This window comes from Rhea americana, unplaced genomic scaffold, assembly GCF_003343005.1.
Source record: "Rhea americana isolate MKP2758 unplaced genomic scaffold, rheAme1 scaffold_182, whole genome shotgun sequence".
Taxonomy (NCBI): domain Eukaryota; kingdom Metazoa; phylum Chordata; class Aves; order Rheiformes; family Rheidae; genus Rhea; species Rhea americana.
Window position 1 is genome coordinate 774,833 of NW_028185950.1, and position 22,333 is coordinate 797,165.

The 22,333-nt window shown below is 42.7% G+C and overlaps 1 protein-coding gene across 1 annotated transcript in view; it reads right to left on the bottom strand.

Annotated features, from left to right (window-relative positions):
- Positions 1-22,333, bottom strand: part of AUTS2 (activator of transcription and developmental regulator AUTS2) — a 973,254-nt gene that overhangs the window by 45,371 nt on the left and 905,550 nt on the right. The gene's annotated exons all lie outside the window — the stretch shown is intronic.

Below are 22,333 nucleotides of genomic sequence, written 5' to 3' on the forward strand. Positions count from 1 at the left end.
AAAGTGTGATACAGAAGATGCTCCAGACTAGCAGCACACAAAGCACAGCAAGAAAGATACACAGCTGAGCTTCCTACCTTCTCATCAGCAAACAGGTTTAAATGATTAAAGCGTGCTGTTAGGCAGTAATCCAAAAAATCTCCCTAACCTAGACAGGGAATTGCAAGGTCTTTACTCCCAGGTAAAGGCCAGGGTAAATTTATAAAGCAATTAATATTTATTTTCATCCTTCTTATCCTCAAATTTAGAGACACTGTAGACACCTTACTTCAACTTGAATGAAACCCACTGCTGCACAGGCAGCTTGATTAACTGCTTCTTACTTCTCCATATGGCATGCAATATACTGTAAATGATTTAATTCCTGTAATAACTTTTCTTATTCTACACAGTCCTCCAGAGATCAACATCGAGAGACAAACACAAAGACCTGCTGGATGAGAGAAAGTCAATCTGCTCTCTGCAGAGCAAACCTGTTTAAGTTAGCTAAAGAAAATCCAAAGATAAGTTTGCAACATCAGGCCAAATATCAAGAGCAAAATGAATGAAGAGCTTCTATAATTTCATATTTTTTAAGATCAGATAAAAAAAGGAAAGGTTTTTGCTCTCACATCACTATATAGACTTTCCCATAGCTTTTACACACAGCATTTAGGCACTTTAATTTCCACTCCAATATGAATGCTCTACCCCATATGAAACCTATTAAAAATTAAATTCTTATACTAAGGTTAAAATGTTGCTCTTTTCTGCCCAGATCCCATTAAATACTCTCCCTGCACACAGTTTAGAAGCCAGAAGAGATCCTGCAGAATATTTACAAAGAGAACAAAACCCCAGGAGGACTTTTATGTTGCTAAACATTAATCTATTTTACTCACACAACAGATTAAAAACAAACAACACAAAACGATTCTGCAAAGTACTGTGTGAAAGTCTATCTTTGTTGCATCTGCACTGAGCAAAAAGAAACCCACTTAAAAACCGGGTGYCTACACTGCTCCACAAGAGGTGGAGTACGGCACAATCCAACCCCGGCCACAGAGCCGTGCTGACGGATACAAGATAAAAACGCACTGTTCACAAGCATATAGTTTTACTTCTACGCACTCAAATGTCTATAGCTGGCTTCTCACTGCAGTGATAAATTCGGGCCACAGCTCTAATTCTGGGACGCACCTCTGCATGTGAATGAGAGAAGACCAGAAGTCCAGCACTGACCATGCTCAGCTCAGGCACCTAGCCACCACCATAGCAGCTATTCTCCCATGGGTTTCAACACACCTTAATGCAGAATAAAAATAAATGCTAAAATACTACCTTTTCCCAAGGGGAATTACTGTCTTCTGGCCAGCTTATGTGCTCTCACTTTGGCAGCTATGTTTCAGTAGACCTTTTGCAGCAGTAGGTGCCACCATCTGTGTGTGGTTTGGTGAGGATCTGGTTACTTCCAAGTGGGATTGCCTTTTGCTTTCACTGAACAGGTCCTTGCTCTTGTACGATGTAGCAGTGAGAGATGGATTACTTCAGCTACRGCTTCTATCATTAACCTCTAGAACTCTGAAGTCCCTTCTCTCTCTTCTGTACCCATCCCTCCTGTGTTTTTTCATGCCTTTCCTTACCAGTAAACATTTTCGCTGGCCATCTAGGAACTGCTGCTCCAGCTCTGTCTTTTGGAGGATAAAGCAAAATGAAAACAGCAAGTCTTTTAAAGGCTGCTTTGAGCAATTGCTTTAAACACCACCAGTGCTTTCCATTCCAGTCTCTAGCTATAAGATTTGATTTCACTTTTAATTATTTACGTCTTTTTGAATTGTTTCAGCACACCAAACAGAAATAACTATCGCGTTGCCCGCGGGTCATTTTACCAAATCATCCGTATTAATTTAGAGGCCAATGCTGCTTATGAATAGCTCATTCTTTCAGTATCCACAATTTTGCTATTGTTAAAGCACAAGCTCCCCTGCCACCGCGCAGTCTGCTCGGGCGGCTCTGCTCTCTCGCTCTCCTGTTCGTCAGTGGTTTTTTCTCATCTTGAACAAGCCGAACAATTGTGCTTTCACAACGGAGCCTGCCATCTCCCTGCTCAACAGCCTTTTAATAAATACAGAGCAGCATTTTTCCCTACGTTTCGCTGGTCACATATCAGATGTGTACAGCGTTGCAGGGACAAGTTTTTCCAGTACTTACAAGCCATTATTTTTCACCACTATTTTAAAACCACCTTAGCCCAAAAGACTAAGGACTAAGGGATTGCAGCAGTTACACTGGTGCTTGAAATTATCTAAAGAAACCACAAAGCAAAAAATAACGCTATTGTTCAAAGGAGCTTTTAAATAAGTGGATGCATTTCACATGGATGGCTTGGTTAATACCAGGTGCCGTAGGCAAGTCTTTTATCTCAGCACTTCTGAGCGTGGCTGCCAATGCAAACTGAAACATTCCAGCGCCTGATTTGTTCAGTTATTCAGCTCCCATTGCTCCAGATTTAATAAACGGTGCCCCTGTATGAGTTTACTATTCAGAGTAGCAGCTGCTGCAAAGTAGTTTCTGGTAGTATTAGTACCAGCGTGACAGGAAAAAATGCAGGATTTTCGGCTCAGGAACRGCATTACAATCTTTCACTTTGATTAATTAACAAATGCAATAACAACCTAGTGCAATCCCTGAAAGGATTTCACTGCTTCTTCCCCAAATGGTTGTCCATAATGGACAATCCTTATTCAGTTTTAAATGACAGAAAGAGGAGGAATAAACAAACTTTGATTCCTTTGTCTTGTTTTACGGGTCTCTCTTTCGAGGCCAGGTTTGAGCCAAGAAGGACTGGTGACCTACTCTAATGACAAAATGGGATGCAGTCCTGCTCCCCCTCTGGTATGGTGAGGGAGGAAGTTTCATCGGCTTGCTCTCCGTGGCTACGTGCCCAACAGCATTGCATGGAAACGCAGATTGGACACTACTCATGCATGGAGTGTATCTACGGCATGCAAAGGTACAAGGACGTGTTTCAATGACAACAGAGATACTGAGCTTTTTGCACATTTAGCAGCGCTAGCTACCTCGTACTATCCCTAGTCATATCCAGTGCCCCCTTCTGACGGAGTCACTGTTGAGGAGGTGCAACAGCAGAAGGGACCACATGCCAGATCCTCAGTGGCTTCAGGTGAAACCCCAATGGAGGAACTGAGATCAGCAGCTCTTTCAGCCGATGCTAGCAGCCTGAGCTACGGCCCCGTGCTGCTGGGCGAAGACGTGCTGCCTGCTCTGTCACCTCCGTTACAGAGCACGCAGTTCTCAGAGAGGGGCCCGGAGGACAGCAGGAGCAGTAATCTCGTAAACGCCTCGCTATGTCTGCCAAAGATTGCGAGTCAGGACCTATAGCTGGGCTGGCAAAGCCCACCGCACACATGCAGTTCTGCTGGCACAACTGCACCTTTACTTTTAYAGTCTGCTGAGTTTGAGACAAGCCAGAATAAGCTAGAGGAGAGCAGCTGCGCTAGGGAAAGCAGAGTCCAAAGCACGACTACTCTTCCAGGAGAGCATCCTGGAGGGACCGCACTGGTAAGGCATCCCAGTATCTGTCTGGTTATAAGAACAGCCAGGCTTTGGGCAAAGAAACAGCCTCTGCAACCCAGCTGCAGCTGCGAGAGCAATGCGCAGCTTCCCGCATGTGTAGGACATCAAGGGTGCAACCTCTGCAACTAATGGCACRGGGACTCTGTGCAACTAACGGCAAATATGCACAAGCTATAAACTTATGCCTCTACAAGATGCCTCACTGCTTCTTATTGCTTGACCAAATTTTGTAATATTGGCAAATGCAAGTATACAAAACTACCCTGAGTCAATGCTTCTCTCCTTCAAAAGTGCCTTAAAAACCATGACATGCATATTCAGAGTTTTCTTTGTTTGTATTTCATTTCYTAGTCTCATGGAAGGGAGTGCCTTTCACATAATACTACTTCAGGCTCTAAGATCAAAGAAAAAATCATAAGACTCCTGATAAAATCATGAAAGGCAGTAACGCTGCATCTTATTACTACTTCATGGTAATTCAGTTTTCTTAATAGTGGCAAGGGCCTCTCTAAGAGCGGACAACAGCCTGTTGTGAAGATCCACTAATGATGCAGATGATGCAACTCCAAAGGCATCGCAACGCTGACTCCTTCCAGGGCTACACAGTCTGTAYCTAATACTATCCTCTGCATTTTACGGCTTTTTACAGTAAAAAGTTATTTTTCAAATTGCATGAGATTGTATTTTGAACAAACTTYAAGCTGCTTAAGCAACTGGAAACATAAAAAAAAGAGTGTACCTATGCTATAGTGAACAGAAGAAACCTTGCAGAAGTACTTCACCCATCAGTTAAATGCAACCATTTGTGGATGAATCACTACATTTTTTTTTTTAAAGTGTGACCTGATGGGAACTACAGGGGGAAATGAGGCAGACAGAACATCAACAGCTGATTTTGAACTAGTCACCACAGCAAACATCACCTTTAAAAATACCAAAGAATACTTAATGWCAAAAAAACGCACAGTTTTATGTTTACTCAACCTCCCCGCATGCCACTTACTGAAAAAAAATGAGTTTCAAACATGCAATTAAATATCACCWGTGTGTGAGAATGGGAACAGCTGACATATCAGTATCTGAGTRTTCAAAATTTCAGGTTTTCAACAGGTTGCACAGTGCCAAGAAATACCCCAACAAAATGAGTGAGCATTAACTACTGCCTCAAAAGGAAAAGTACCACTTTCTGAAATACCAGTAGCAACTTAATGTCACTGGGCACAAGTAACACCGTGTTTTAAACAAGGCAGATTTCAAAGGAAATGCCTAACATTCTCCTATATGTTCCTTCAACACAGGTAACAAATTAGCATCCCAGGTAATACTTCCTTTTCACCATATCTTCTTCTAAGGAGCGATCACGTCTCAGCTGATGAGGAGACTGATAGGTAGAGCCATCTATTTATTTAGCATAAATGACATGTTTCACCATCAGACTGTTTAAAAATGGAGATCTGTCTCTCTCTCTCTCTCTCTCTCTCTCCTTTAAATCTTACATGGCTGCTAAACGCACATCATTCCAGTACAGCTCCAGCACCCAGTCTGCAACGCCGTTTCACAAAGAGAACAACGGGAACGTCCTCTCTGCTGTGTTCGCACAGCCCCCTGCACAACAGCTCTTGGTTCCCTACTCAAAAAATACATGTCACAGTCTAAAAGGCTATCAGAAATGCAACATGCAATCCATCTTGCTAGAAATATATGTGGTCTCGCGCTCTCCACTGCTTCTTAGGAGGTTTTAAGTGGTCGCTCACAGAGTCAAGTATTGCAGCAGACAGGAAATTTCTCCTCTTGTTTCCCCAGACTATTGCTCTTTTCTTCACATTATACTATTTGGTAAATTCCTTCAAGTAGATACTTGATGCATTTACTGAGTTGGAGTAAGTTGCTTTAAAAAGGTACCACTTCTGACACTCTTTTTCCCCTGTCCCAAATTTAATTTTCACATTGGCCTGGCTACAGAAATACAATCATGTACAATAAAAATAAATAAATAAATAACAATCAAAAAAAAATCTTCCTTTCTATATTCCCAATTTTACTATATTCTCAAACCTTGGCAAGAACTTCATGATACAACAAAAGGGCAAGATCCTACCAAAACTCTCACAGTAAAAGTGTTTGGAGTCAGCCATCACTTTTTGATGCACAAAAATTAATGGATCAGAGAGAAAGAAAAATGTATTTTTCTCCATCTTTCCTATCTTCTTGAAACTAAATCTCAACTGATTCAACTTCACCTTGATGCCAGTCTCTTCATACTCTAGCTTGCCACCATGCATCATTTAAGGCTTTGGGCTGGGGTTGGGTTGTCATGTATAGACAACCACCTCTTTGCTAAACAACCCACGTTTCACATAAAAAGTCTATTTTTGGTAAATGAATTTTCTGGGGAAAAACATAGTATCTTCTAGATTTTAAACTCCGATACAGTTAAATAAACTAAAACAAAGCACACACTTTGTTTTAATTAGTAAATTTTCATTAATAAGACTAAATCACCCTAATTGAGAACACCACATGGACAAGGAGAGAGGAGCATCTTGCTAATAATCTTGAGATGAAGACCGATAAGGCAAAAAATAACTCACAATATCTCGAGCTCACTTAATGTTCTTGTTCTAGTTAATGCTTCTAGCATCAAGGGATTCTCACTGACCCAGGGCCATAGGGCTTTTTCAAAATAATTCCCCAGAAGAAATATTCTAAAAGGGTTATATTTAACACAGTGTCACTCTCAGTCTAAAAAGTACATTCAGCAGCTTAATCCCCTTCTGAAAGACGTTGCATGGTAGCGTTGGCAATCAGCTTCTTCTTCTGTTTTGTTTTGTTGCCACAACAGCTGAGAGGAGCTTTAAATGCTGCCCTTTCCCCTCTGCTGTGACACATCACAGGTTGTTAATCCTGCCCCAGGATCAAATTCAGTTTATCTTTCACGTTCACTTCCAGAGGAAAATGGCAGCTGTGGGAGTACCCCAGGTTCCTCGGGGAGATGTCTAATATCTGTCATCAGAGTGCTTTGTTTAGGAAACAGTCTGGTGTTGAGAAGTTGATGGTTCAGTTTATGTTTCTGACAGCTGTTGCATTTTCAGAGCCACRTGGTGGAAGATGCAGAAGATGATCACTGCTCCTAGCTGTTTGGGCAGCTCAGCCATTGAAACAACTGTAGGTGCCGAGCAGAAAGTCTTCCCGTGTTGGACTGATTCAGGTTGGGAAAGTGGACTCACAAACCAATTGTAGGATTGGCAAATGGGGGGAGGAAAAAAAAAAAAAAAACAGAAATCTGGATCCTATTCTGAACAGAGCACTGGAACAGACTGCCCAGAGAGGTTCTCAAYCTCTTGAGATTCTCCATCCTTGGAGATGTTCAAAAGCTGTCTGGACAGGGTTGTGGGCAACATGCTTTAGGTGACCCTGCTTGAGCAGGGGGGTTGGACTAGATCTCCAGAGGTCCCTCTAACCTCAACCACTCTGTGATTCTGTGAACCTTGCCCCAGCCTTCCCTCAGGAGAAGACCCTGGTCATCTTCTCCCCATATGCGCCCAATAAGACATGCCTTAATGGGCAAGCTACAGGGCAACACCAGAAATGAGGTCCTGCCCAGTAATATCACGAATGGCATAACCCCGCCATCTGTCGATTTGCATTGCCCGTTTTCTATACCTCGGCCTCTGTCCCCCTCTGTTATCCCAGAGAAGACACTAATCATTACAAAGCGCATTGTGAAGCTTATTAAACTAAAACATCTTGATAAATCTTAAAAATAAGAGCAATAATACAATGCACATTACGAGTTTCATCAGCTTTTTTGTTGGGAGTCTAGAAAAGATCATTTTTCAAGCTCAGATTTGACCTCACTTTCACTAAAAACCAAAAGGAATTCAGACCCCATCTAACATCTGCTTCTTGGAAATCCTTTCCTCAGATAACTAAAAGGCAGATAAATAGCAAGAAAGCTCTGCGCTAACTAGATTACATGTTTTCAGTGATCTGAATGGCTAGTGCTGACCTTTTTTTTTTTTTTTTTTTTTTTTTTTTTTTTTTAATCTTGCATTGAGTTGCAGCAAACTGTCACTCTTACATGGGCAGCAAGGGAAAAACATACATATTATTAGAAAACAATCACTGCCAAATCTGATAACAATCTGACATTAACCACTGTGGGGATTCTGCTGTCAAGAATGTCTTGTATTATTTAGAAAATATAAAGAAAAAGATTCCTGAGGGGCAAAAGCACACAAACAAATAATTGTTTTACAACATACTAATAAACCTTTACAGTTCACGTTCCCCTAATAAATTGCTTACTGCAACAATACCATCTTCCAGACCAAGTTTACTAAACGACATTTAATCGTCCTTGGGTTAAAAATTGAACCATCACAACTACCCTAGAAACTGCCATGGATACTAGCAGTGTTACCCTTCCCTAGATTAGTACATCTGTTTTACAGTGGCACATAACCTTACTCCTCCCTCTTCTTGTGCTCGCTCCTGTTATCCATCACCCAGTCTGGAAGAATTCACTGCCCTGTTCATTTTCCCAGGCTAATTCTTCTATACAGCATCATCTTTAATCGTAGCCCCTTTCTCCCCAAACCACCACAAAACAAACTTCAGAATCATTTTAGGTAACTTAGGTTAAGTAAAAAAACTCTTAACGGGGCTTCTGACTTTCCAGTTTTGGCCACTGGGGTACCTCTCAAACAGAACTACCCATGCTGCCTAAGCTGAGGCAAAATTAATATCTTTGATAGTATGTTTGGTGTACATTTTGAGGTCACATTTAAATGTACCTTATTGTGCAAATGCAGGTAACAGTAAAACACCAGAGTTCTGGTTTTCAGCAAAGGCTACAAAATGACTGTATATTTTCAACCTCCTTTCACTTCTGTGCAGGAGGTTAGGAAGTCTCCTGGACCACATTTCACAAAAACATAGACAGTATTGAAAGGGCTGGGAAATTATAACACTCATATTTGAGTCTGGGTGCATATCCATACCTATCTGTAAATCCATCATCCATGTGAACTAAAAATAYGTATGTTTTAAAATAAGAAAGATAATCTTTCATTTTACTCTTTGCATTTGCCCTGAAAGAAAAAAAAACTTCATCATGCATTGCAAGTGTTGCAGAAGATACCATGTTCATTACGCCATTCTGGCTTACCATTGGGGTCCTTTATACAGGTAACGATAACATTTTGAGGTTATTCACACTGTCAATGCTACATTGTACTCTGCAGTTTATGCTGGCACATGCATTTATTCTTAGATTTTACAGTGAAAGGCTTGTTAGACTGTGGCTCGAGTTACTTTCAGTTGGGTCAGTGGAAACATTCTGAACACAACACCCCCCTACCTGAAAATGAAATATTGTTCTTTTCATTGGTATTTTTCTGGAATTCGAAACAAAACTTTATGATCTAGTATCATTCAGCATTAGTTTTGTCCCTTGAATAGGATCTCCTGGAAGCAAATACCTCCAGTGTCCCATGCCACAGAACTGTCAACCCCACAAGATAYTGCACTCAACAACTTCAGTCCTGCTGAAGTCACGCAAATCCTACAAACAGGACAAGATTTGCAACTAAATCTGAAACACATTGCAGAAATATCTCTGACAGTTTTCCAAAACAATTGTCTCCACGTATTTTGAAACTGCAATAATCACACAGCTATTTCAAAGGTACATAAGATGACCAAAGCACGTCCTGAAGTTGCTTTACATTTAACCAAAGAGCTGGGTTACAWAGTCAAATTAAGACATAGCACACAGGCTGGCTGTTACAACATAACTACATCAGGGCTCTACTAAATAACAAAGAGCAGCCTGAAACAGCTTACACACAACATAGCCTGAGCAGTGCTGAACAAGAAAGTATCCCCGTGCTGGAGATGAGACAGAAATCCTGAACTTTCGAGGGACAGATGCTCAAACCTTGCTGATGTGGCTACCCCCACGCCCTCCATCGCTTGGGAAAAGCCTTAGCAGGACCATCTGTGCAACCATGAGACTCCTTGGTTCGACATCTCTCCTCCTTTTTGTTGTTTAGTATCGTTGTTGGTTTGGATTTTGTTTTGCTTTTTTGGAGTGGAGGAGTACAGAGTTTGCAGTCTGCACAGTGCTGATAGTACTTGAAATTGCCTTCTGTTCAACCTCCGGCCATCGGCGTGCAGTGCGAGCTATTTCCCTCGCGCTCCTAAGTCAATGCCTTTCAAGGATGACCTGGAGACCAACTCTTCCCTGATGTGAGCGCAAATCACTTGCCAAGTTTAGTTTCATTTTGACTGTGCCTACCAGGGAAGGGTCACTTGCAGACTCCATTATTTCTTCCCCTGTCTCAAAAGATTATAATTTGCCCATTGTAATTCACATCAGGATGCAATTTGGCAGGTAAGTTAGAAGTCTGGAGGCAATTACTTTTCTTCCTTTGGAGAAATGGATTATATTCATTCAGTTATTTTCAGTTATTTTTTTTAGATGGAGCGCAAGGAAAAGAAAAAAGGAAAAGGAAAAGAAAAAAGAAAAACAAAGGGGGTTTAGACTTTAAGACAGGACTGACTTACTATGTTTTGACATTGTAGCAGGGTTGATTTTACTGATACGTGCAAACCGGGCCTCGCATACACCCAGCTCCATCCAAGAGGGAAGGACTGTAACAGACATGTCTCATCTCTTACAGCAAAGTCTTGGTACGCCAATGAAAATAACCCGTATTATAACTCTTTAGGACCCCACTCCAAGCTAAACTTACAGTTATTATTAGCAAACGTTCACTTCATTTGCAATAGCTGAAATTTCTTTCTTTTAATTCATGAGTGACACGCTGCATTCAGCTTACTGGGAAAAGCAAGACACTTTTTTTTTTCTACTTGTGGTTTCCTTTAGAAACACTGACAAAAACTTTGTTTAAACTATATTCAGCGTCTTAAAGCAGCAAAAGTGACAGTGACCCTTGTGTCCGGTACCTTTCTCTAATTCTTGCCCATAATCTGACATCGGCCTGATTCCTCTTGCCTAAGTCCAAAACTAGCATTTATTTTGTTAGTCAACTTTTGTTGAGCCTAGATGTTATCTGGACACTTGAAAACAAATGAAGTTAATGTTCAGATCTAAGTGATAATTGAAACAGGAAGAATTAAACATGGGTGAGTGGCTTTCACCCACCACACCCYATTTTTATGTTTTTAGTGGACTTTGTACAGCAGTCAGACAGTTTTGTAATTTGATTTTTCCAGGTCCTGTCCTAATTCCTGATCTTTTCGTTACTTTGCTGCTACCCTCTAAAGCATGGTTTCCACAGGCTGAAAGAACAACAAGTAGAAGTCTTCCAGCCTGTCACACACAGTCGCCGGTTGTATTTGGAAACAGCTTTCCGTGAGAGCACGGATCTGACTGCAATTCTCGGTGTACACACAGCCGGGCTCCCTACAGCCCAGTTTCCTTCCTATCAATCCGTAAACACATTTCCAAGTTCATTCTCATTTGAAAAGCAAATTACAAGTAAGGAGCAGTTCCAGAACTAATATTTATTGGACTAAGTGATTACTTATTTCAACAGTGAAAAACAAGACACATTAACTTTTAGTTTAGGTAATTTAAAGAGACATAAAGTTGCACGTAAACTACTCAGTAGCTCAACTATACAAACTATATGCGGRCCCAACCGCACAAATGTGCAAAGCGGCTTCACTAGATCTGCTGCAATGAGCTTTAGCTTGTGACAAAAATTGGCTGGATCAGACCTTTGCTTTGAAAAATGAGTTGGCGGGAAGTGCGGCTTTTTGCAGATCCGCGCAGGCACTACGCCTTGTGAAAAAGCCAGCATGACTTTTCCGACATTCCGGGGAAGCCTAAGTTTTATCAGGGACTATAAAGATTTAAAGTCCCAATATAATCTCACCTCCGGGTTACTGGGCCCACTTCCCTTATCAATTACTCTGTCAGTCGACAGTCGGGTCTAATTAGTTAAATCCTTTTTTAATGAAAAGAATTTGCCTTGAGCAAAGTCTGTCAGCTCCAGAACCATTTTACAACGGGGAGCATGTCTCAGCAAAACCCATTAAATACCTGCGGAGAACTGAACAGCAGCAGCAAGCTGAAAATCCCTTTAGCTTCTGAAGATATGTAGAACATTATTTTTTCATGTTTGCATCCTGCTGCAGCACAGAGGCCGTTTCCATTTGGCTGTATGAAAAACTGCCGCCGCTTTTGGCTCCGATGACCCTTTGTTTCAGTTCCTTTAGACAGGGTAAGTTTGTAAATCTGTAACACTGCTGTGCCCATCACCCGGAAGCAGGGATGTTCCCATACAAAACTATTGACTCCAGGTGCTTACGAAAACACCTTTTCTGGGGAATATGCAGCACATTGACATGGGAAATTTTCAAAATGTACTTGCATGCTACTGAGGCAAAGCAGTTGTCCACGTTAGCCACAAAGCTGGCTTTAAGAATAGAGATATTTTTTTTTAGGTTATTCCCTTTAAAATTACACAGTGGCAGAAGTTATGGATGTTCGAGAGGCCAAGTTTTCCGCCGGCAGGAAAGCCRCCGCCGCCCCACTACCGATGCGTGTGTTCTCCGCACGGGAGGAGAAGAGAGGAGGAGGTTTTCCCAGAGCATCATGTGAAAGTATTATATTAGAAAAACACGTACTAATTCCTAAGCTAATGATCCCATTACTCCCCTGGACTTCAAAGGGCCTTGGATCAGATTTGTAATCTTTTGCAAGTGTTAGCAAACAAAATTACAAGTTTTACGCTACAGGTTTCAACAAATTCCCCTCGCCATCAACACAGCAAYGTACTTCAAAATAGACGTAATGAACAGCTTTGGATCTGCATAAATACCCTGTGGACTTYATTAAAGATTTCACTTTTGGCAAGATCCCATGTCAAACTACAGAGCATTATGAAAAACATACACAGATATATGCATTTGAAACTGCATTCCAGTAAAGGTTTAGGGAAAAAATGAGGCTACGTAATTTTGGTTTACCTTCTAGGTAGAATTATTTTAATAGGATATAATTGTAAAACCTTTTGTCCTGAAAACTAACCAGTTCAAGTAACACCTGAATCTTCAATTCCTTCACACAGGAGAAAAGGGCATCTGAAATTTTATCACTGGACTTAACTCTTATCATGTCTCCACCTCCAGAAATCCATGTAAGCCAATTTCAAACGTGTTACTTGGAATTACACAAGTGAAGCTGAAAGCAGATTTTGTCCCAAAGTATCGACGTTTCTGCCAGCGTAACACCCAGACCATCTGCCGTTCCTTTCATTTTGCTTGACTGGACTAGCAACCGGGGCAGGCTTTGCACAGCATTAATTAAAAAAACAATTTAGGAGTGTTAAACTGGCGAGAGAAGTGGCCAGGACAGGCAAAGCCATGAAAGCTTGGCTTTATCAGTTAAGATTTTAAATCAGTTAACGCAACCAAGCTGAGTCAAATATGCCACTGACAAGATAACAGTGTCCTCATGAGGTCTTGCACTAGTTTAAGTGGGGAAAGTTTGTACTGAGAAATGACGTGAATGATATTAAAAAATGTTCCCTGGCATTTCTGTGGGCCAAAAAGCCCCCAAATCTTCACTCAAAGAACACTTGATCAAAGACTGAAGAATCTTCCCTATAATTTTATGATGATTATTTATCTCCTTGAATACTTCCAAGTATCTTACGTGTTACTCAGTCTCACTTTTTCATATCAACACTTTTTTGCACCAAGAGTTGCAGGACATCTCTTACATAAATTCACTTTCGTGGCCTTTCTGTTCCAAACACCTTCTGCTCCATGCTGGATGCATTAAAAGCTGCAGTTCCTAAGTGAGCTCTTCTCTTACATTGCTCCCAGCGTTGAAGTTTTGTAGCTCAATGTAAGGGGCTCAGATCCTGCTGCTGTTTGTTCCCAAAGTTAAGGAGATCCCCGGAACACTTGAGTCGATACTCTGTGGAGCTAAGATTTAGCAGGATGCTTACTTTTGAATTACATCGCAGGAATGTTTCTGTTTACAAGGCAAGCTTCAGCATGTTACCCCACCAAATAGCCTTGAGTACATTTGCTCCGAGGCTTTGCATTGCTGTGATGAATAGAAAACGCTAATGCAACATGTCAAAAAGTATGGGATGCCTACACCTCACATTTACTCCTCAGGGGAAAAGGTAAATAGAGTACAAGCAATTCCTTTCTGTTTAAAAAAAGTATAAACTGCCTCAGATCTAGTGCAATCATTCACCTTCTGCCTGTCAGAGCAAGTTACCCGCACGCTTTTTATGTATCACAATCATAGCCTAACAGAATATATTCCCTCTATCTACAAAGGACAAAGTTTAAGTTGCAGAGAGAAAATGAATATATAGCGATAAATTATTGATTTAAAGTAGTGATCTACACATTTCCCACATTCAGTGAAAACAAAAAAACCCTGAATTTTCAAATGAAAACTACTGAAATCTGTTTATCCTCCTCCTGAAGAGTCAGCTCAAAGACTAAATCATATTCTTGGCATCATATATTTGTTTTCATTTGCAAATTGCTTTATCTATGTATATCCACCAGAATAAACAATATGGGCAGGTTAATTATGAAAGCAAACTTTCACCTACAAATTAGGCTGATCTCTTGTAAGCTTTGAAGCTTGCTTTGCTATCGGCCTAAAGTCCTTTTGCCACTCCCGCTTTTAACTGCCAGCAGCAAAAGAATCAAAAAACRTTGCAGAAAAATGCTATAGATTCTTTGCCAAAATAACTAATGTTCCCCTGCGCCAGCGTCGCTTAGAACAACTTACGATAACGTGAAGCTCCTTCGTCTGCCCCACTATTTACTTACTACCATTGACTATGCCTAAAAAGCAAACAGAAATATTTTACTGGCGTTGATCGTAGTTCCCTTGCCAGGTGGTTAACAGAGCCCGCGCGCGCACCCAGCACCGCTGCGGCTGAAARCCCTGCTTCGACGTTCACCTGCACGCACACAGGAGGCAACGCCAGCGCTAAGAAACACCGCGATTCCAACAAATTTCAAGTTACGGCATCTGTCACACACTTCTTCATGGAGCCACTCTGTTTTATCACCTCCACTAAGYCACACGGGATTAGTCATATAACGAAATAAGCAGTGAGGCCCCGAAGGCCTCTCGCACCGCTCTGGGTGCAGTCGAGCGCCGGGCTCGAGCCGGCCTCCAAAAGCGTCTGCGTTTGCCAGGAGGACGAGCAGAGCGCTGCGGAAGCCGGGAGCCAGCGGGCGCACGCGGGGCCCTGCCGCCGCGGGCAGCGGGGACGGGAGCGCCTCCCCGGGGCGGCGCGAGCGAAGGTGCTACGTTGCCTGCTGCCGCAGAAAGACGCCCATGGGCCTGAGGGACGGTGACAGCAAAAGCAATGTCTGTCTTACCGCGGAAACCTTGAATTTGGGGCTAGGCGACCTTCGATGCTGCCCGTCCCTGCCTTCTCAGGGTGCATTAATGTGCTCCAAAGAAAGGCACGTTGCTTTGGGGTAAACTACTGGAGCAATAAAAGCCATCATTAGAGACAATTCACTGGCTAATCTAATTTTTAAGTATGCACAGCCACTCACAGCAATCAACTTTAAATTAATTATAATATCAGATTAAAAGGGGAAGATGGATCATTTCCTGGCCCATCCGTAAGCCATCCTGGATGACAGCAGTATGTGTCTTTCGGTTTTTCAGGGTTTTTTTTTTCTTTCTTAATGCTCTTGTTCAACCTTTGCTGTAACACGTCAGCCGCTCACCTGCAGGAGAACAGCAGTGACTTGTCACAGGCTGCCGAAGACGCCCACCTCCCTTCCCGCAATGCTATTTCCAAAGCCGTCCCGCGCGCGTCTCGGCGCTAGCTACGGCCTGAAGATTTCCTCCGACGTGAGCCCGGCAGAGCTGCGACGGTTACCGCCAAGGGCTCGGCGCGCGGTGCTTGGGGTTTGCCTCACCCAGTTATTTGTTCGTCGTTTAGAGACCGAGGTATCGAGCTGATACCGTCAAGTTATTTTTGGCCCCCAATGTGCTGGCAAAACATAACGAGGCCTCGAGGTGAATAACTGTCTTGGCAGCTAGGTGCTAAGATGATGTGCTGTTGAAAGACTGGAGAGCAATTAGGTTATTTGAATAAGATAAGATGCCGGACAGGGCATGTGAAGACAGAGAAAACCAACTTAACTATTATAATGCCAAAAGCCCTTAAAGCTGTCAGCTAAACATTTACACAAGGTGTTAATTTACTACGTGTTGGGTTGCCGACACACTCTTTTTTTTTTTTATTACTTCAGAAGATGCACAGACTTGTCCCACACGCACATACTACCCAGCCTTTGCAGACAACTGTAACAGCTTGCCAGATTATTATTATCGTTATTTAACTGTACTACAGTGATTCCCACAAGCCCTGGCTGTGGGCCGGGATTGCACTGTGTGTGGTGCTGTACGAACATGATGAAAGACRGTCCAAAGACCTATTATTTAAGAGTAAGACTCAACATATAGATACAGGCAGAAGATATGGAAAAACAGAAATAATAGCAAGTTGGTCGGGAACCATCACTGGAAGAGTGAGATTCACAACATACCAAAGACACTGGAGAGACTTTGGGAAAAGCAAGCTAGGACAGAAATCTTCTCTACTATTTTGCGGGTTTCCCCTGCCATTCATAGGTGACTGCTCCAAATTCAGCTGCCCAGTAAGCTGGATTCACACCCACAATGCCTGCGAACATGCTTAGCATCTCAAAGGATTCAGCTCTACAGAAGAAACCTTCAGAAATAACTGTACAAACCCCATAGGATGTGATGTAGATTCTTCTTATTGGTCAAAATGTGTTTTATCCACAAAAAACTTGCATCACTTCCCCTCTGCATCACAGGATACAGCACTTGTCAACCAGATAGCATTTGGCCATGATCTTTTAAAGAATGCCACTGAAAGAAGATACAGTCACTTTTGTAAAATATTCATGCAGATGCATATATAGGAAAACACTCCATAAGGATGTTAACACTAATAATATGCAGCTCCACGCCATTACTTTCAGCAGAGATGAGCACTCTCATTTCTTGTCCTTCCAAGACTGCAAACTCTTAAGCTGCTAATCTGGGCATACAGTATATAGAGACCACAGGGAAAACACAACAGCAGGTACACTAGCTAGCAGGGCAGGAAAACTGGACAGAGTATGGAGCAAACCTATAAGATGAGAAAAGCTATCCTTGTAACTAAGAAACAAGTGAGAGTTCTCTAATTCAAACCATACAGCCATTTGGATTTGTTTTAGCCTCCCAAATGCTCAAAAATGCACTTCTACACCAASAGATGATGATTTATCCTAGAGTCTAATCCAAACACAGTCAAGTCAACAAGAGCCTATTTATTCATGGTAATAGGCAGTAGATGACCTATGAAATACCTGTTCTAGGTACAAGCAGAAGCACCTCCAGCACAGTTACATGACTGTTATCAGGATGAGTTAATCAGCCTAGCAGCCTGCATGCAATTGCTTGTGTATTCTAAGGGTTGTTCACCCTTTTTGCAATCAGACGTGACTGTTCAAATATAAACTGGATTATAACGAGCTAGTTACTCAAGAGCCATGGTCTTCAAAAACAGTTCCACCCTGAATGACCTGCTTGAAACATGTCTAATGTAATCACAAGGTTCCTTGTGTTGTGGCGAAGGAGTACACATGTGATGTAGTAATTTTTCAAGCATGCTTTCATTCCTAGTTGATGCACACATTCAGCAAACCTACTCAGCACTATTCTTTCACATTGCTCTTTTCAAAATACTAACAGCTTTCCATTTACCTATTCACTTAGTAATTCTTTCTCAGATTCCAATGAAACTGGAAGTTCTGCATTCATACAGCAACAATTCTCATCTCCAAATTAACATCCACTTGATCGGAAGTTAGAAACACAAGATTCAACTTCTGGCAACAAATTAAGGCCAAGATTACTCCTTTTTCTTACTTGATGAAGACGATAGGTGAGAACCCATGAATTCATCCCATTTTTCCCAGCCAACTAAATAAGACCTGATCAGACCTTAGCAAAAGCACCAAGAGTCCTCACTATCATTTAGAGTCCTCATCTAGATGCGGTCAGATGCGAGAGGAAAGACTTAAGCAGACCTCTTTCATGGAGTACCACCTCTGGAGATCAATTCCTTCAGTCACAATGTTCTCCTTGTGCCACCCTAAAAGCGCTGAACAAATCTGTTATCTAAACTGTTGGCACAGCCCTAAATGTGAGGTTTGAGATGCAGAACAAGATGTCGTACTGCTCGCACAGCTTCTCATCTCACTTCTCAGAGACAGCCAGGTCACACACTACACTGAAAAATTGCCAAAGTCAGATTTTGATAAGTATCTATCTCACCCATACAAGAAGTGAGAGAAGACGAAACTCGTTACTATCATGGGACAGAGCATAATGGTGTTATTCTTCTGCCCAGCAAAACCTAACCCTGATTTGACTAATGCCAAAGCAATAGAGTTTTTCTGTTCTACCAACGCAGCAATTACACCCACTGACGCCTGATGATCGTGTGAACAACTAATGATAAAAATCAGCAAGTAGAAGTAAAACTGGGCACTGTGCTCATCTGCATTTGATTTCTAAAATGCTGTTTCTTTTAACAGATGAAGTTTCACCGCTWATGGGACTCAAAGTCTAGTCAATGAACTAAGGATTAGTTTGTGGCTGTCTTGCTAGTCAGATGTGTTTTTCTAAAACCATTCTTCTTAGGCTACAATGTTCTTTGCAGCAGATGTTTTCTGTTACAAGCCACTCAAATTATTTTGGCCGCAATTTTCAAAAGTGCCCACCAGCTTTAAATAGTTGGAAACGATACCAAATTGATGGGGGAGCTCAGCAGGGCTACACATCCTCCCTCTCTCCAGTCCTCCAATCCTAACTAAAATCAGGCAGAAAAACACAAGCAGCAGCAAAGGCGGCGTTTTGACTCCCCTTTCCTGCCTGCTTCCCTCCCACGGGCAGCGCTCACGCGGCGTGCCCAGGACCTGGCTCGGGGCGCTCCTCGAGCACGGCCAAACACCATCACCAGCTCGCYACTGGCTGAGCCGCAACCATGAAGTGCTCCTCTCCAAGCTGCAACATTTTGCTAAACCCCATCAAGGAATCACAGGGGCACACTTGATGGCAGAAGAGGACCATGCTCCAAACACTGTTAATGACAACAGGCATGCAATTAGGATGGTTTATTCTAATGATCATGTTATGTGAGGCCCTTGCTTCTATAGGGCCATGTCTACAAGCGCTCGGAGTGGCTACAAGGCACAGGACTGCGTGGATAACATCTGGCTCAGGGAGCTCCTTCAGCTGAAAACAGGTACAAGCCACGCAGCCCTGACGAGGTCTGGACAAGTTCTGAGCCTGTCTAGACCCAAGATATTTCAAGTGCCTGGGGGAAACGCGCTCTGGTTTCCAGCAGGCAGGTGAGGGTTTGAAGTCTCGCGCTCCTGGACTTGGAAGTTCTTCTCAGGTCCCACTTTAAATATGTGAATTGCAGTATAAATACATTTTTAGGGAATACGTTTTAGGTAAGTACAACCCCCTCTCCCCCGCCCCAGCTCCTGCTTCTCACAGCATACGCAAGTCAAGGCCATTTATTCTTCTGAAGGGCACCTGAATCAGTTTATCTGCTCCCCTCTTTGCCTCTCTTGAATTTTTGGCCCAGTTTTACTTTTTCTTTTCTTTCTGAAGCCCCTTCAGTGCCCCGCGCCCTCCCTCCAGGCCGCGACAGCATGGGCTGGCTCCACGGCTGCCTGCGGAAAACTTCTGCCCCGGTTACAACCCGAGGAAACCGCTGCAGAGCCCCAACGCACATTGCTACCTGAAGCGATTCAACCGACTATCCGCATTAAACGCACGGCTGAATCGCACGAAGGCACCAATTAACGCTGGTCGCTGTTATCTAAAAGCGCCTATTTGTTGCCCAAGTGCTTTCGTGTTTGCACGGTCCTTGGTGTAGCTCTCGGATAAAGGTGGAAGCAGCTCGGCGGCAGTTCTGCTGGGCCAAAACTCACGTCTACCGGTGTAAAACCGCTGCAACAGTCTTCGCCTCTCCCCTGCAAATGACATTGCCGTGCTTCTCCAGTGGAAACGAAACGCATTCGATAAGATAACAAGCGCCTGGCAAAGCACACGCACGTTACGTAAGGGAAAGGAGGGGAGGGGAAAAACCTTGTATAAACAGCAAAACAATGCAGTTTTATCTAATCGCAGCGACTCATTGCTGCTTGTCGGTGTGTGTGTGTGTGTGTGTGTGTGTGTGTTTCTGACAAAATAAAATAAATTGAATCAGCTCACACACGATAACATGCTCTTTCCTACCTCATACTAATTGCTTGGCTAATTGATGTTTGTTGAACTTTCTCCATTTCATTGAGTGATTAGGTACAAAGCTAACAGTTGACATCTGTAGGCGCTTAACTGGCGTCTGTAATTACTGTTAATGTTAAATAATTGTTAGTTAATTGGAGTGGTAACTGACTGAATGGAATCCAGATTGTGAAGCAAAAAGAGACCTAGTTAAATAAACATACATTTTCAAAGAAAACAGCATTTTATTACAAGGGAGAGACTATCAGCAGGCCAGATACAGGAGGTCTGCAGGACGCCCCATCTCTGAAATTTCAGGTCAAACTCCAACTTGGACTCCACTAATCTTGAAGCACGTCMAGTCAGGATCTTTGCCATTGTAATACTCTTACCCCTAAGAATTTTTCAACCTAACTTTGAATCGACTTTCAATTTGTTATTTTGCAGCCCAACACTAATATGTCTTTCTAAGAAAATCAATTATACCTTAATTTATACAACAAATACTTTCTCCAGAATAGATAAACTGGAGGATGGGTAAATATTATCATTATCGTCATCGTAGCATGTCACTGACACTGGAATAGTTTGACTTTCCTAAAATCAACAGCCGTAAATGAACACGTAAAGGAACRTAATCACCAAGCGAGAAAAAGGAGAGTAGTTGATGCGAGCGCAAATTCCAAGAACGTTTTCAACTGCCTCCTTCAGCTGCTCTRGTTAAGAAAAGCCAGTGCCTACAGGTACTTGCACTGTTCTGGGTGTTTTATGGTTTTTCTTTGTTTCTAATAACTAACTTAAAAAACRATCAGCGATGCCTCAGAAGACTCCTTTGTTTTAAGAGCGTAACATTTCAGATTTAAGAATCTGAAAGGTTTTGGAAAGGCCTACCTTTGACTTTCACCTGTCTCTACGGGCACTCAGGGTACATCACATTATCCAGTGACCTTCTCTTGCAGCTACGGAATAGCTATTATATCCCCCGGCACTGGCTGTCGCATCCTAGACCGACGACCTCTAGCACGGGAAGGGGAGGGGACACGGAAAGCCTGCTCTGGAAAGGACTGGTGGGACACAAGAGATGCAGGCGTAAGGGGGAAGTTAAGTGACAAACGTCTTGCTCCGATAGCGCCTTCAGGGTACAAAAATAAAACTGACTGGCTGTTCTGTGTGCTCGAGCAAAGGACCATCTCAAGACATGCACTGATTTTTTTGTCTGCCTAACTTGGAAGTTACAGGGAAGCAACACAACATTTCTTCTCATCTAACTTGCAGGTATAAGAAACTTGGGCCTTCAAAGCRGCATACTCTTCCAAATGCTCAGTCTCTCACTAACGAGATGGTGAACAAGGAAAATACTGAGAAATCACGTGCAACCCACAAAACGCAGGGCAACTGAGTGACGCAAAGCCAACAGCAAACTTTCCACTGGAAAGGCAGCTATTTAGGGAGGGCAGGCCACCTTGACAACYGCAAGAAGTCGTCTGCAGAGCCGCTTTTATGTTTCTACAGCCCCGACGTTCTTTGACTGCTGTCTTTCCTGCAGCAGTGGGATTGCTCCGTAACCCCAGGAGCAAACTAGGAAGTAGCATTCCCCTGAGGGGAAAAGGAGGAGTGTGGAGGACCAACATATGCAGAGAGAAGCCCCAAAGAAGTCAGAAGCAAAGCTGAGAATATACCTAAGGATGTTAGGTTCCTACAGACTCTTGGAAAGGAAGGAGGAAGGCTCAGTGGAAAGAGGGAGAAGCAGTCAGCTCTTGGGCACACTCATTATGCGAAGACTGCACGCCTGCTATCGATGCTGCAGTGGATTCAGATATATTCAACGTGAGAGGCTGTGTGGATGGCTCACTTAGAGAGAGGGCACTTCTCTACAGCCAAGTATCTCTTGTGAATTGGCTCAGGAAAGAGAAGCATCTGCCTGCTTTAGCTCTCTACTCGTTTACAGAAACAGACGCTGCAGAGGACTCTCAAGAAATGATTCACCAAAGAAAGATGAGGGAAGAGAAAACAATACGCCTGTTTTTCCAGGGAAGGATTTTGCACYGGAACCGCCTAAAAAGCCAGGGCTTGATCCAATCAGTATTTCAGCCACTAGTGAGGACTAGTAACCCAGACGCCTTGATCTGCCTCCAGCTGAGAATATAAATATTTCCCTGACAGCTGGTGGTACCACAAAGCAGAAGGATTCATAAAGTTTACATGAACATCCTGTAAACAATTTGAACATAAAAAGCTGTAACAGCCCAATTGTGCTTCTGATCAAAGGCAAACTTCACTATACAGCGCAAATGAAACTTCACCACTTTGGGATTCTCTTCTCCCTCCAGAAAAAGCTGTTCTCCAAGGCTATGTAGGAGGGAGTTAACATAAATCAAATCCACAGTAGTAGTAGGAGCT